General features: G+C 39.7%; 1 non-coding gene across 1 annotated transcript; it reads left to right on the forward strand.

The window, feature by feature from the left end:
• The first annotated feature begins 3139 nt into the window (after window positions 1-3139).
• Window positions 3140-3277, forward strand: LOC114816097. Its single transcript, XR_003763881.1, has one exon. It is a non-coding gene; the product is annotated as a small nucleolar RNA SNORA7 (small nucleolar RNA).
• Window positions 3278-9798: the final 6521 nt, after the last annotated feature.

A 9798-nucleotide genomic window follows, 5' to 3' on the forward strand; every position in this document is an offset into this window, starting at 1 on the left:
TTTATTTGCCGTTTGTAATCTCTGGGCTTTTACCCTTCTGCTGACATTTTCCAAGTCTCTTCTCACAAATCAGCTGGTCAGGAAACCAAGTTTCCTCACAGCAATTGACAGTACGCTGCTGTCTGCCTAGCCACCAATTCACACTCCAGGGAACACCCAGCCCTAGCAGGAGACTTCCTATGTGGAAGCTAGCACTTTTGTCAGTTTAAAAATTACCCATGGGATTCAACTATCTCACAGTTATTCCTGGAGAATCACCGGAAATATCAGCCATTCGAAGCTTCGGTTTAATAATAAAGAAAAGCAGTAAAGCAGATTTATAGAATCGGAGAGCTAGAAGTCATTAAAGCCGTTCTCTTGTTAAGAGAAAGGACTAAACTTAAACTATCTAAACACGATGCTGGCTACCTTTATCGACTGCATAATATTAAGGATCTTGATGGCAATTTTCTCAATGATCCATTGTATTACATAACAACTCCTAATGAAGATATTTCCTGCAGCAATTCAAATTTCTTTTTGATTATATTGAAATAAACAAACACTTTTTCAATTGTCTCAGGGTTTATATCAGATCCACAAATAGCAACTGAATTGATTTTCAGTCACTAGATCTAGTTTCCTTGTTTAATTAATTAAGCACCTTTTGTTTTTCCAAATTTTACCTTCATTTTTTGGGGGAAATGTGATGAGTAGTTCTATTGATGATTATTGATGAGACTATATGGGAATTATCTTGTTTGATCATGTTTCACATTCGATAGGCAAATGATAATTGCTGGCTGGGTGGGACATATGAGGAGAATGAGCAACCAATCCACCACTGTATGGAGAGCTGAAACTGGGAAACTGAAAGCCAGGAGGGCAGAGGAAGCATTTGAAAGACAGGGTAAAAACAATGCTGCATCTCAGCTGAAAACTGGAAGTCAATTGTTGAGAGACCTGCCTGGCACACTGTCATCAAGAATGCAGTAGCTCTCTTTGAGCAAAATCTGTGTGTGGAAAAAGAGACAAAGAAGCAAAACAGAAAACAGCACCAGGCATTCTAATCTTAAGTACAAAAACATAATAAGGAATGAATTTTTTGTGTTCTCATTGTGGTCAGGATTGTAGATCCCATATTAGCCTTTCATCCAACTTTACCATCAATGACAGCTTCTAAAATGATGAACAGATATTATATATATATCTATATATACACATATTAAATACATATAGATAGATATAGATATATACAGATATAGATATAGGTAGCTATAACTACATATATCTCAGTCAATTGAACCTTCTAATATAAAGTGTATATATATATGTACACACATATGTATAGAAATATAGGATCAAAGACATTGAGAGAAAGCACTAAATTGTCAATCTCATTTGGTTTTTTTTCTAATTCCTGTGTCATCAATGACCACAGCACTTATGTAGATATATGTAATTCACTTTTTTATAGTAATGTCTCCCTCCCTCTAGACTGTTAGCTCGTTGCAGGCAGGGAAGGTATCTGTTTATTGTTGTATCCTACTCTCATTCATTCATTCAATAGTATTTATTGAGCGCTTACTATGTGCAGAGCACTGTACTAAGCGCTTGGAATGTACAAATTGGTACTCTCCCAAGCGCTTAGTATAGTGGTCTGCATACAGTAAGAGCTTAGTAAATCCAGTTGATGAATGAATCAATCAACCAGTGACCTTATGTATTTTATCTTTTTAGGTGTCGCCCTACAGGTCAATTATATAGGGTCATTTCCACTGAGATATTATCTTTGCACACAACCATAAGATTTATAGATGAAAGATAACTGTGTTAATAGAAAGATCTTGTCTTACGCTGTCAAGTTGTCTCCGATCTATAGTGACGCCATGGAGACATATCTCCCAGAATGGCCCTCCTCCATCTTCAATCATTCCAGTAGTGTATCCATAGAGTTTTCTTTGTTAAAATACAGAAGTGGTTTATTGTTGCCTCTTTCTGCGCGGTAAACTTGAGTCTCCACCCTCGACTTTCTCTCGTGTCTCTGCTGCCCAGGACAGGTGAGTTTTGAATTGTAGCAGATTGCCTTCCACTTGCTAGCCACTGGCCAAGCTAGGAATGGAATGGATATGCCTCTGCTTGATTCTCCCTCCCATAGCAGTGAGAAGCAGCGTAGCTCAGTGGAAAGAGCATGGGCTTGGGAGTCAGAGGTCATGGGTTTGAATCCCGGCTCTGCCACTTGGCAGCTCTGTGACCATGGGCAAGTGACTTAACTTCTCTGTACCTCAGTTACCTCATCTGTAAAATGGGGATTGACTGTGAGCCTCACTTAGGACAACCTGATTACCCTGTATCTTCCCCAGCGCTTAGAACAGTGCTCTGCACATAGTAAGCGCTTAAGAAATACCAACATTATTATAGCTGACACTGGTAGAATACTGGAAATTCTCCAGGTGCAACATTGAGAGGGAAAAAGAAAGGTAACATTATTATATACAATCATTCTTCTTAAGTGTTTCCTAAATATGATGTGCATTCAAACCGACTGCATATTTTTATAAGTACTTCAGAATATGTCATTATTACATTATAAATTAAATTATAAAACAATGTTAACAATTCAACTCCAGTGTTCCTGGGGATAATGTTTAGAGTGGACCTGTGCTCAACTTTGAAATGTTGTTTTAATGTTAAATCAATTCATTCATTCATTCATTGAGTCACATTCATTGAGTACTTACTGTGTGCAGAGCACTGTACTAAGCACTTGGAAAGTACAATTTGGCAACAAATAGAGATAATCACTACCCAACAGGTTCACAGTCTAGAAGTGGGGGGGCATCAATGCTACTTAGTGAACGATAGCAAAGTCTTGTCAATAGCACAATGGTTACCAGGGATTTTATATGGAATGGCAGTCATAAACAGAATGAAGGGAGATAAACTGACACAAAATCAGACATTCTGACTTCTTTGAGTGATGGTGCTCATTGAAACAGATATGAGGCAGTGTCAAGAAACCTCAGAAAAGTCTTTGAATGTGTCTGGTGAAGATGTAGGCATTTGAATTGAGGTGAAGTGGGTAAGGCCACAATATCATCATTACACAATTAGTTATTAAGTTTCTAGTAATTTGTTAACTTATAGTAATGCCTGTCTCCCCGTCTCAGGGTTGCACCTGGAGAGTTTTCAGTACTCTACTAATCTCAGCTACGAGAGAGAGAGTCAAGCAGAGGCCTACCCATTCCATTCCTAGCTTGGCCAGTGGCTAGTGAATGGAAGGCCATCTGCTACAAGTCAAAACTCACCATGCTGGGCTGCAGGGGCATGGGAGAGAGTCGAGGGCAGAGACTCGAGTTTACTTCTCAGAAGGAGGCAATGGTAAGCCACTTCCTTATTTTTACCAAGAACGACTCTACAGATACACTCCCAGAACGATTGTAGATGGAGAGTGGGGAGTTCTGGGAGAGATGAATCCGTGGTGGTGCTATTGGTTGGAAACGACTCGATAATAATGTTGGTATTTGTTAAGCGCTTACTATGTGCAGAGCACTGTTCTAAGCGCTGGGGTAGACACAGGGGAATCAGGTTGTCCCACGTGGGGCTCACAGTCTTCATCCCCATTTTACAGATGAGGTAACTGAGGCACAGAGAAGTTAAGTGACTTGCCCACAGTCACACAGCTGACAAGTGGCAGAGTATAAGACAAGACCTCCTCTATAGTGGGAGCTTGTAGTGGGGAAGGAATGTGACCAAATCTGTTACATCATACTTTCCCAAGTATTTATTACAGTACTCTGCATGCAGTAAATACTTAATAAATATCATCAATTGATTGATAAGCATTGATTATTTTTTCTTATCTCGTCAAGTACTAGGTATAAGTGTCTGGGAGGTAAGAACATTGACTCGTTTTTCAGTGATTGAGGATGTACAAAGGGAAACCACATCATCCTTTGAATTGCCTTTTCTAAAGATCAGTCTTCTATCTCCTCCACCAAACTCCCCATCACACTTGACACCACCACCATCCCTCCAGTTTCCTGAAGTCTGTAATCTGAGAATTATTCTTGACTTCTCCCTCTCTTTCAGCCATTATATTCCATATGTCCCTTAGTGCCTGGTACATAGCAAGCACTTAAATACCTTAAAAAAAATGTTGTCTGTCTTTGTACCAAACACTTTACTAAGCGATTAACAAATACCAACATTATTATTAAACACTGGGGGGGATACAAGATAATCAGATCATATATTGTCTCTGTCCTTCTCTTTTCTCCATACCCCAAGTCACCTATTTCATCCCTTTCATGGTAGTATAGTTATTGTGCCTGATTTTTATCTCTCCCACTATTGACCTCTTGCTCCTGTCCTTCTACCAGCTGGAACAACTTGACACCCTCCTTCTTGAAGTCTGCCTGACCACAGCTCCAACACCCTTCTGAAATCCCAATTCATACAGGAAGCCTTACCAGATTAATGTCTATCCTCCCCAGGTTACATCCGCCAACTGTCATTTCAGTTTGTTGGCATCAACTATACACTTGTTTACTAACATCCACTGATAACATTTCATCACATAGCTGCTTATATACCCTACTATTTTACCTTTAATGAAATATACCTCCTTCTCTTTCTTCTGGACTGTAAATTCCTTGTGGGTAGGAACCATGTCTACCAACTCCGTGGTACTGTATGCTCCAAAACATTTAGTAAATGCTCAATAAATACCACTGATTGATCTGCAGTGATTTTAGTCTCTTCTCTGTTATAAAAACAGATGTTGGAGGGCAAAACTCATGTCTCCTTACTCTACTTTATCTTCGCAGGGACTCTGTACAGTGCTTGGCATACAGTAAGCACTCAGTAAATACTCTTGATTGGTTATTTGTCTGCAATCTAGTAGAATTCAGGAGACATGCATAATGATGATGATGGTGATGATGATGCTATTTGTTAAATGCTTGTCCCAGTGGGACTCACAGTCTTAATCCCCATTTTGCAGATGAGGTAACTGAGGCACAGAGAAGTTAAGTGACTTTTCCAAAGTCACACAACTGACAAGTGGTGGAGCCAGTATTAAAACCCATGACCTCTGACTCCCAAGCCCGGGCTCTTTCCACTGAGCCACGCTGCTTCATGTAACCATGCAGCAGGAATGTGTTGACGTGAACAGAGTTTCAGTGCTAGCAGAATCCACTATTGTCCTTCATGTGCAAAAAAATCAAGTCACTGATGGAAACATTCATCTATAGGTGGGGTGTAACTGAAAAACTCAGTAAGGGATACACCATCCATTGATGGGGCAGCATGTTGTTTGCAGTGTCTAGTTGTGTTTTCTGTTTTGTCTCATTGTTTCATAATGGTCAGGAAGTTGGGTGCAGTCTCTCTTTGGGAAACAGCATGTCCCTTATCAGTCCCCAAGCTGTAGACCCTATACCTTGGTCTTGTATATTTTTAATGGTGTTTTTAATGCTTAATATATTTCAAGCACTGCACTAAGCAATGGAGTATATGCAAGTCAATTAGGTTGGACACAGTGTCCGTGTCCAATAGGGGGCCCACAATCTTAATCCCCATTTTATAGATGAGGTAACTGAGGCATAGAGCAATGAAGTCACTTGCCCAAGGTCTCAAAGCAGCCATGTGGCAAAGTTGGGATCAAACCCAGATCCTCTTACTCCCAGGACTGTGCTTTTCCTATGAGGCCAGGCTGCTTCTCTATTTTCCAACAATCTATCAAAAGTATTTATTGAGCACCTACATTGTGCTGGCCAATTGTGTAATTAAATGATTATTGCATAATTAAATAATGAAAATAGTAATAACGGTATTTGTTAAGCGCTTGCTATGTACCAGTCACTGTACTAAGCACTGGGGTAGATACAAGATAGTTGGGTTGGACAAAGTCCCTGTCCCATTTAGTGTTCATAGTCTTAATCCCCATTTTCCTGATGAGGCAACTGAGGCACAGAGAAGAGAAATGATTTTGTTAAAGGTCACACAGCAGGCAAATGGCAGAGCTGAGATTAGAACACAGATCCTTCTGACTCCCAGGCCCATGCTCTATCCACTGAGGCACACATGCTCCTAAGCAGAGACCAAAAGGTTGCTCTTCTTTGAGGGGGATTTACAAGTTCAGTTTCTTCCTGAAGGTTTAGAACTCTAATTTAACCATGTATATATACTTGAATTTTTAGGAAATAATCAATCTAGCATATTGCAGACTACATGGGAGATGTGAAGTGATAAGTGGATAATATTTAAATGTACTACTCAAAGTACAAAAAACAAATACAAAAATACAAATTGTCAATTCTATGGTGTTTCCAATGACAATACTGGAAACTGGACAGTGAGAAAACAGGATAGAAAGAACATCGATTCTTTGGAAATGTGGTGTTGGAGAAGACTTTTGCAAATAGCATGATTGCCCCCAAAACAAACAAATGGATTTTAGGGCAAATTAAACCGAAGTGGTCTTTGGAATGACAAATGACTCAATTTAGATTAGTATATTTTGGACACATAATCAGAAGGACTAATTTTCTGGAGAAGACACTAAAGCTAGGTAAAGTCCAGGGAAAATGTGGAAGAGGGAGACTGGCAGCTAGATGGATAGAAAACATAGTGATAATGGAAGAAATGTTAGAAAGGTTGTGGATTACGGCGGGGAACAGGACATTCTGGAGAAGCTATATCCATGGAGTTGCTATGAATCGGAAACAACTCGATGGCACGTAATAATAATAATAACTACTCAAAGCCATAGTCATAGGTATTATTGAACACTTTTTTCTTTTAATGGATTTTTTGTTATAAAACTTTTGAAAGATGAGGAATAAGGGTAAACATTTTTTACATTTAATAATGTGTGTGGTATATGATGGTGTATATGTGTGTGGTATATGATGGTGGTCTGTAAGTATTGTCTTCTGCCTAGCCTAGTTCTTTCACACCAAGAATTTCTTCACTATCCAAGACTAAATTTTTCAATGTAGTTTAATAAAGGCACCTCTCCTGCAAACCTAACTTATGTGAATTCTGATGACTGAGACGTGTTCTTAAATTTTCTGAATTATCTAAAAATTCTGTAATCCTGTTTGTCCCCCCCCAAACTCATACATTCCTGTCTTAATTAAATCTCTCGCATTGAGCAGGTTTCTGCAGGATATAATCCATTCATTCAGGTGTGAAAGGCCAGAACCTATTTACATATTCACAACCCTGATAGCGGTGTCTGGGATAAAACAAATTTATTTCTAGGTTGTCTGGGTTCTGTAGATAATGCAATTACTATTGTATATTCAAGCCTTTTCCTAAACAACTCATTTAGGGAAGTTTTGAAGAATATGAAAATATGAAAATAGATTATAAGCTCTCGGGGCAAGGATTGTGTTTTATTTAGGCACTTTTTATTGCTCGAAAATGCTATGTGTGCTTATTGCATCTTATAAATATGTAAATAAAAATCCAGTGATTAGCTAAGGTGGAATAGAGAAAAGAGTTTCTTTATGAAAACTTCCTTGGGAGAAAAGAAGTGGTTTTATATAAAAAAAACTAAAAGGAACACTGGCATCCTTTTTCCATATCTGGTTGTGTCCTCTCAGGTTCATTTTTTTCCCCAGTCACAATGGAAATAATGGAACTCATTCAAAGCAGTCAATCATTGGTATTTATTGAGCCTTTAGTATGTGCAGAGCACTGTACTAAGCACTTGGGAAGATAGAATACAACAGAATAGATGGACAAAAATCCTGGCCCACAAGAATCTTAAGATCTAGAAACTAGATATACAACAAAATCAATTAGAGGTAAGTGAAATAGCAGAGTATGTGCACACATACACACACACACACACAAAGAAACTTTGGTGATGGGGTATATATAAAATAATGATAATAATTGTGATATTCCTTGAGCACTTACTCTGTGCCAGGCACTGTACTAAGCACTGAGAGGGATACAAGTTAATCAGGTCACACACAGTCCCTGTTCCACGTGGGGCTTACAGTCTAGTTAAGAAAGAGAACAGGTATTTAATGCCCATTTTACATGAGGAAATTTGGAGCTTGGAGAAGTGACTTGTGAAAGTCACGGAGCAGCCAAGTGGCAGAACTGGGATTAGAATCCAGGTCCTCTGACTCCCAGTCCCATGCTCTTTCCACTAGACCAAGCTGTATTCAAAATTCTTAACGGATACAGATCCAAGTGGAGGGGTGATGCAGCAGGAAGGGTGAAGGGAGGGCTCTGAAGGTGGAAAGTGTGATGATCTGTCTGATGAAAAGGAAGAGGGAGTTCCAGGCCAAAGGGAGGAAGTGGCCAAAGGTATGGTGGTGAATATAACCTGAGAATATAAATGGAGGGGAGAGGACTGGACACAGATACATCAGCAGTCTAGCCCGCAAGCTTACTATGAGCAGGGAATGTGTCTGTTATAATTGTACTCTCCCAAACGCTTAGTACAGTCCTCTGCACACAGTAAGCACTCAATAAATACGATTGAAGGAATGAATGAAGTGATGAAAGAATAAAAACGCTAAAAAAAAGGATAAAAAGCAAAGAGAAATGCACAGAATAATAACAAAAATCAGTAGGGTTCTGTAGCTAGAGGAGAAGAATTTTAGGCTCTTTGCGGCTCAGAGACCAGGGCACACCCATAGCTACAGCTACTACTATAGTTTCTGTGGACACATCATGCTGCCAGGGCTTTTCTCTTTCCTTCAGGGGTGGTGGAAGGCAGAATGGGGTGGAGTCTCCCGATGGGGCAGAGGGGAGCCCATGATGATTCTCGGGAAGGTGATGTGGCTGGAAGTCTGGTTGAGGGAGGGGGATGCAGAGAGGATGGAGCTGCAGCTTATATATCCACGGCCACTGTGCACAAAACATGTCAGAAACAGGGTACCTCGGTAGTGGGAAGGAACAGGGTAGTAAATTACTGGATACTTCACTTGGCTAGACAGAAAGGAGTGCAGCCGAAATGAGAGAATGGAGAGGGGATGAGTCAAAGTGAAGAGGACTGAGGGAGAGATTGTCTTTCCTGCAGTGATTGGATGGGAAATTAGGGATGGGATTTACCAGTCCTGGATAGTGTCAGCCCATGACATTCTACAGAGTTCTGGAGTGCACATGTTGTGGGATAATTAGAAACTGGCCTATCCCTGATTACTCTCTATAAATATATGTATGAGATATATATATATATAAAATATAAAAATATGAAATATATAGAAATATATATATATGAACTCACCTCCTCCAAGAGGACTTCCCAGACTGAGCTTCCCCTTCTTCCTCTGCTTCCTCCACTGCCTCTCTGCCCCCTTCACCTCCCCTCAGTTTAACCCCTTTTCCCCGCTTTCCCTCTGCTCCTCCCCCTGTCCCTTCCCATCCCCTCAGCACTGTGCTCATTTGTATATATTTTTATTACCCTATTTATTTTGTTATTGAGGTGTACATCCACTTGATTCTATTTATTCCTATTAAGTTGTCTTGTTTTTGTCTGTCTCCCCCAGTTAGACTGTAAGCCTGTCAGTGGGCAGGGATTGTCTCTATCTGTTTCCAAATTATACATTCCAAGTGCTTAGTACAGTGCTCTGCACATAGTAAGTGCTCAATAAATACTATTGAATGAATGAATGAATGAATGAATGAATAAAAAGCACCCAAGAAAGACTCTACATCTCCAATACATGGGGATGTGTAAGGTAAAGTAAAAATGATTAGGTGAAAGTGACTTTAAAAACAAAATCCTCTTTTAACCCACAGACTAACACTAGTCTGATATTGGGCCTTAACCTGTGTTTTTCCCAAATAGTC

Source organism: Ornithorhynchus anatinus, chromosome 1, assembly GCF_004115215.2.
Source record: "Ornithorhynchus anatinus isolate Pmale09 chromosome 1, mOrnAna1.pri.v4, whole genome shotgun sequence".
In the NCBI taxonomy this organism is placed as follows: Eukaryota; Metazoa; Chordata; class Mammalia; order Monotremata; family Ornithorhynchidae; genus Ornithorhynchus; species Ornithorhynchus anatinus.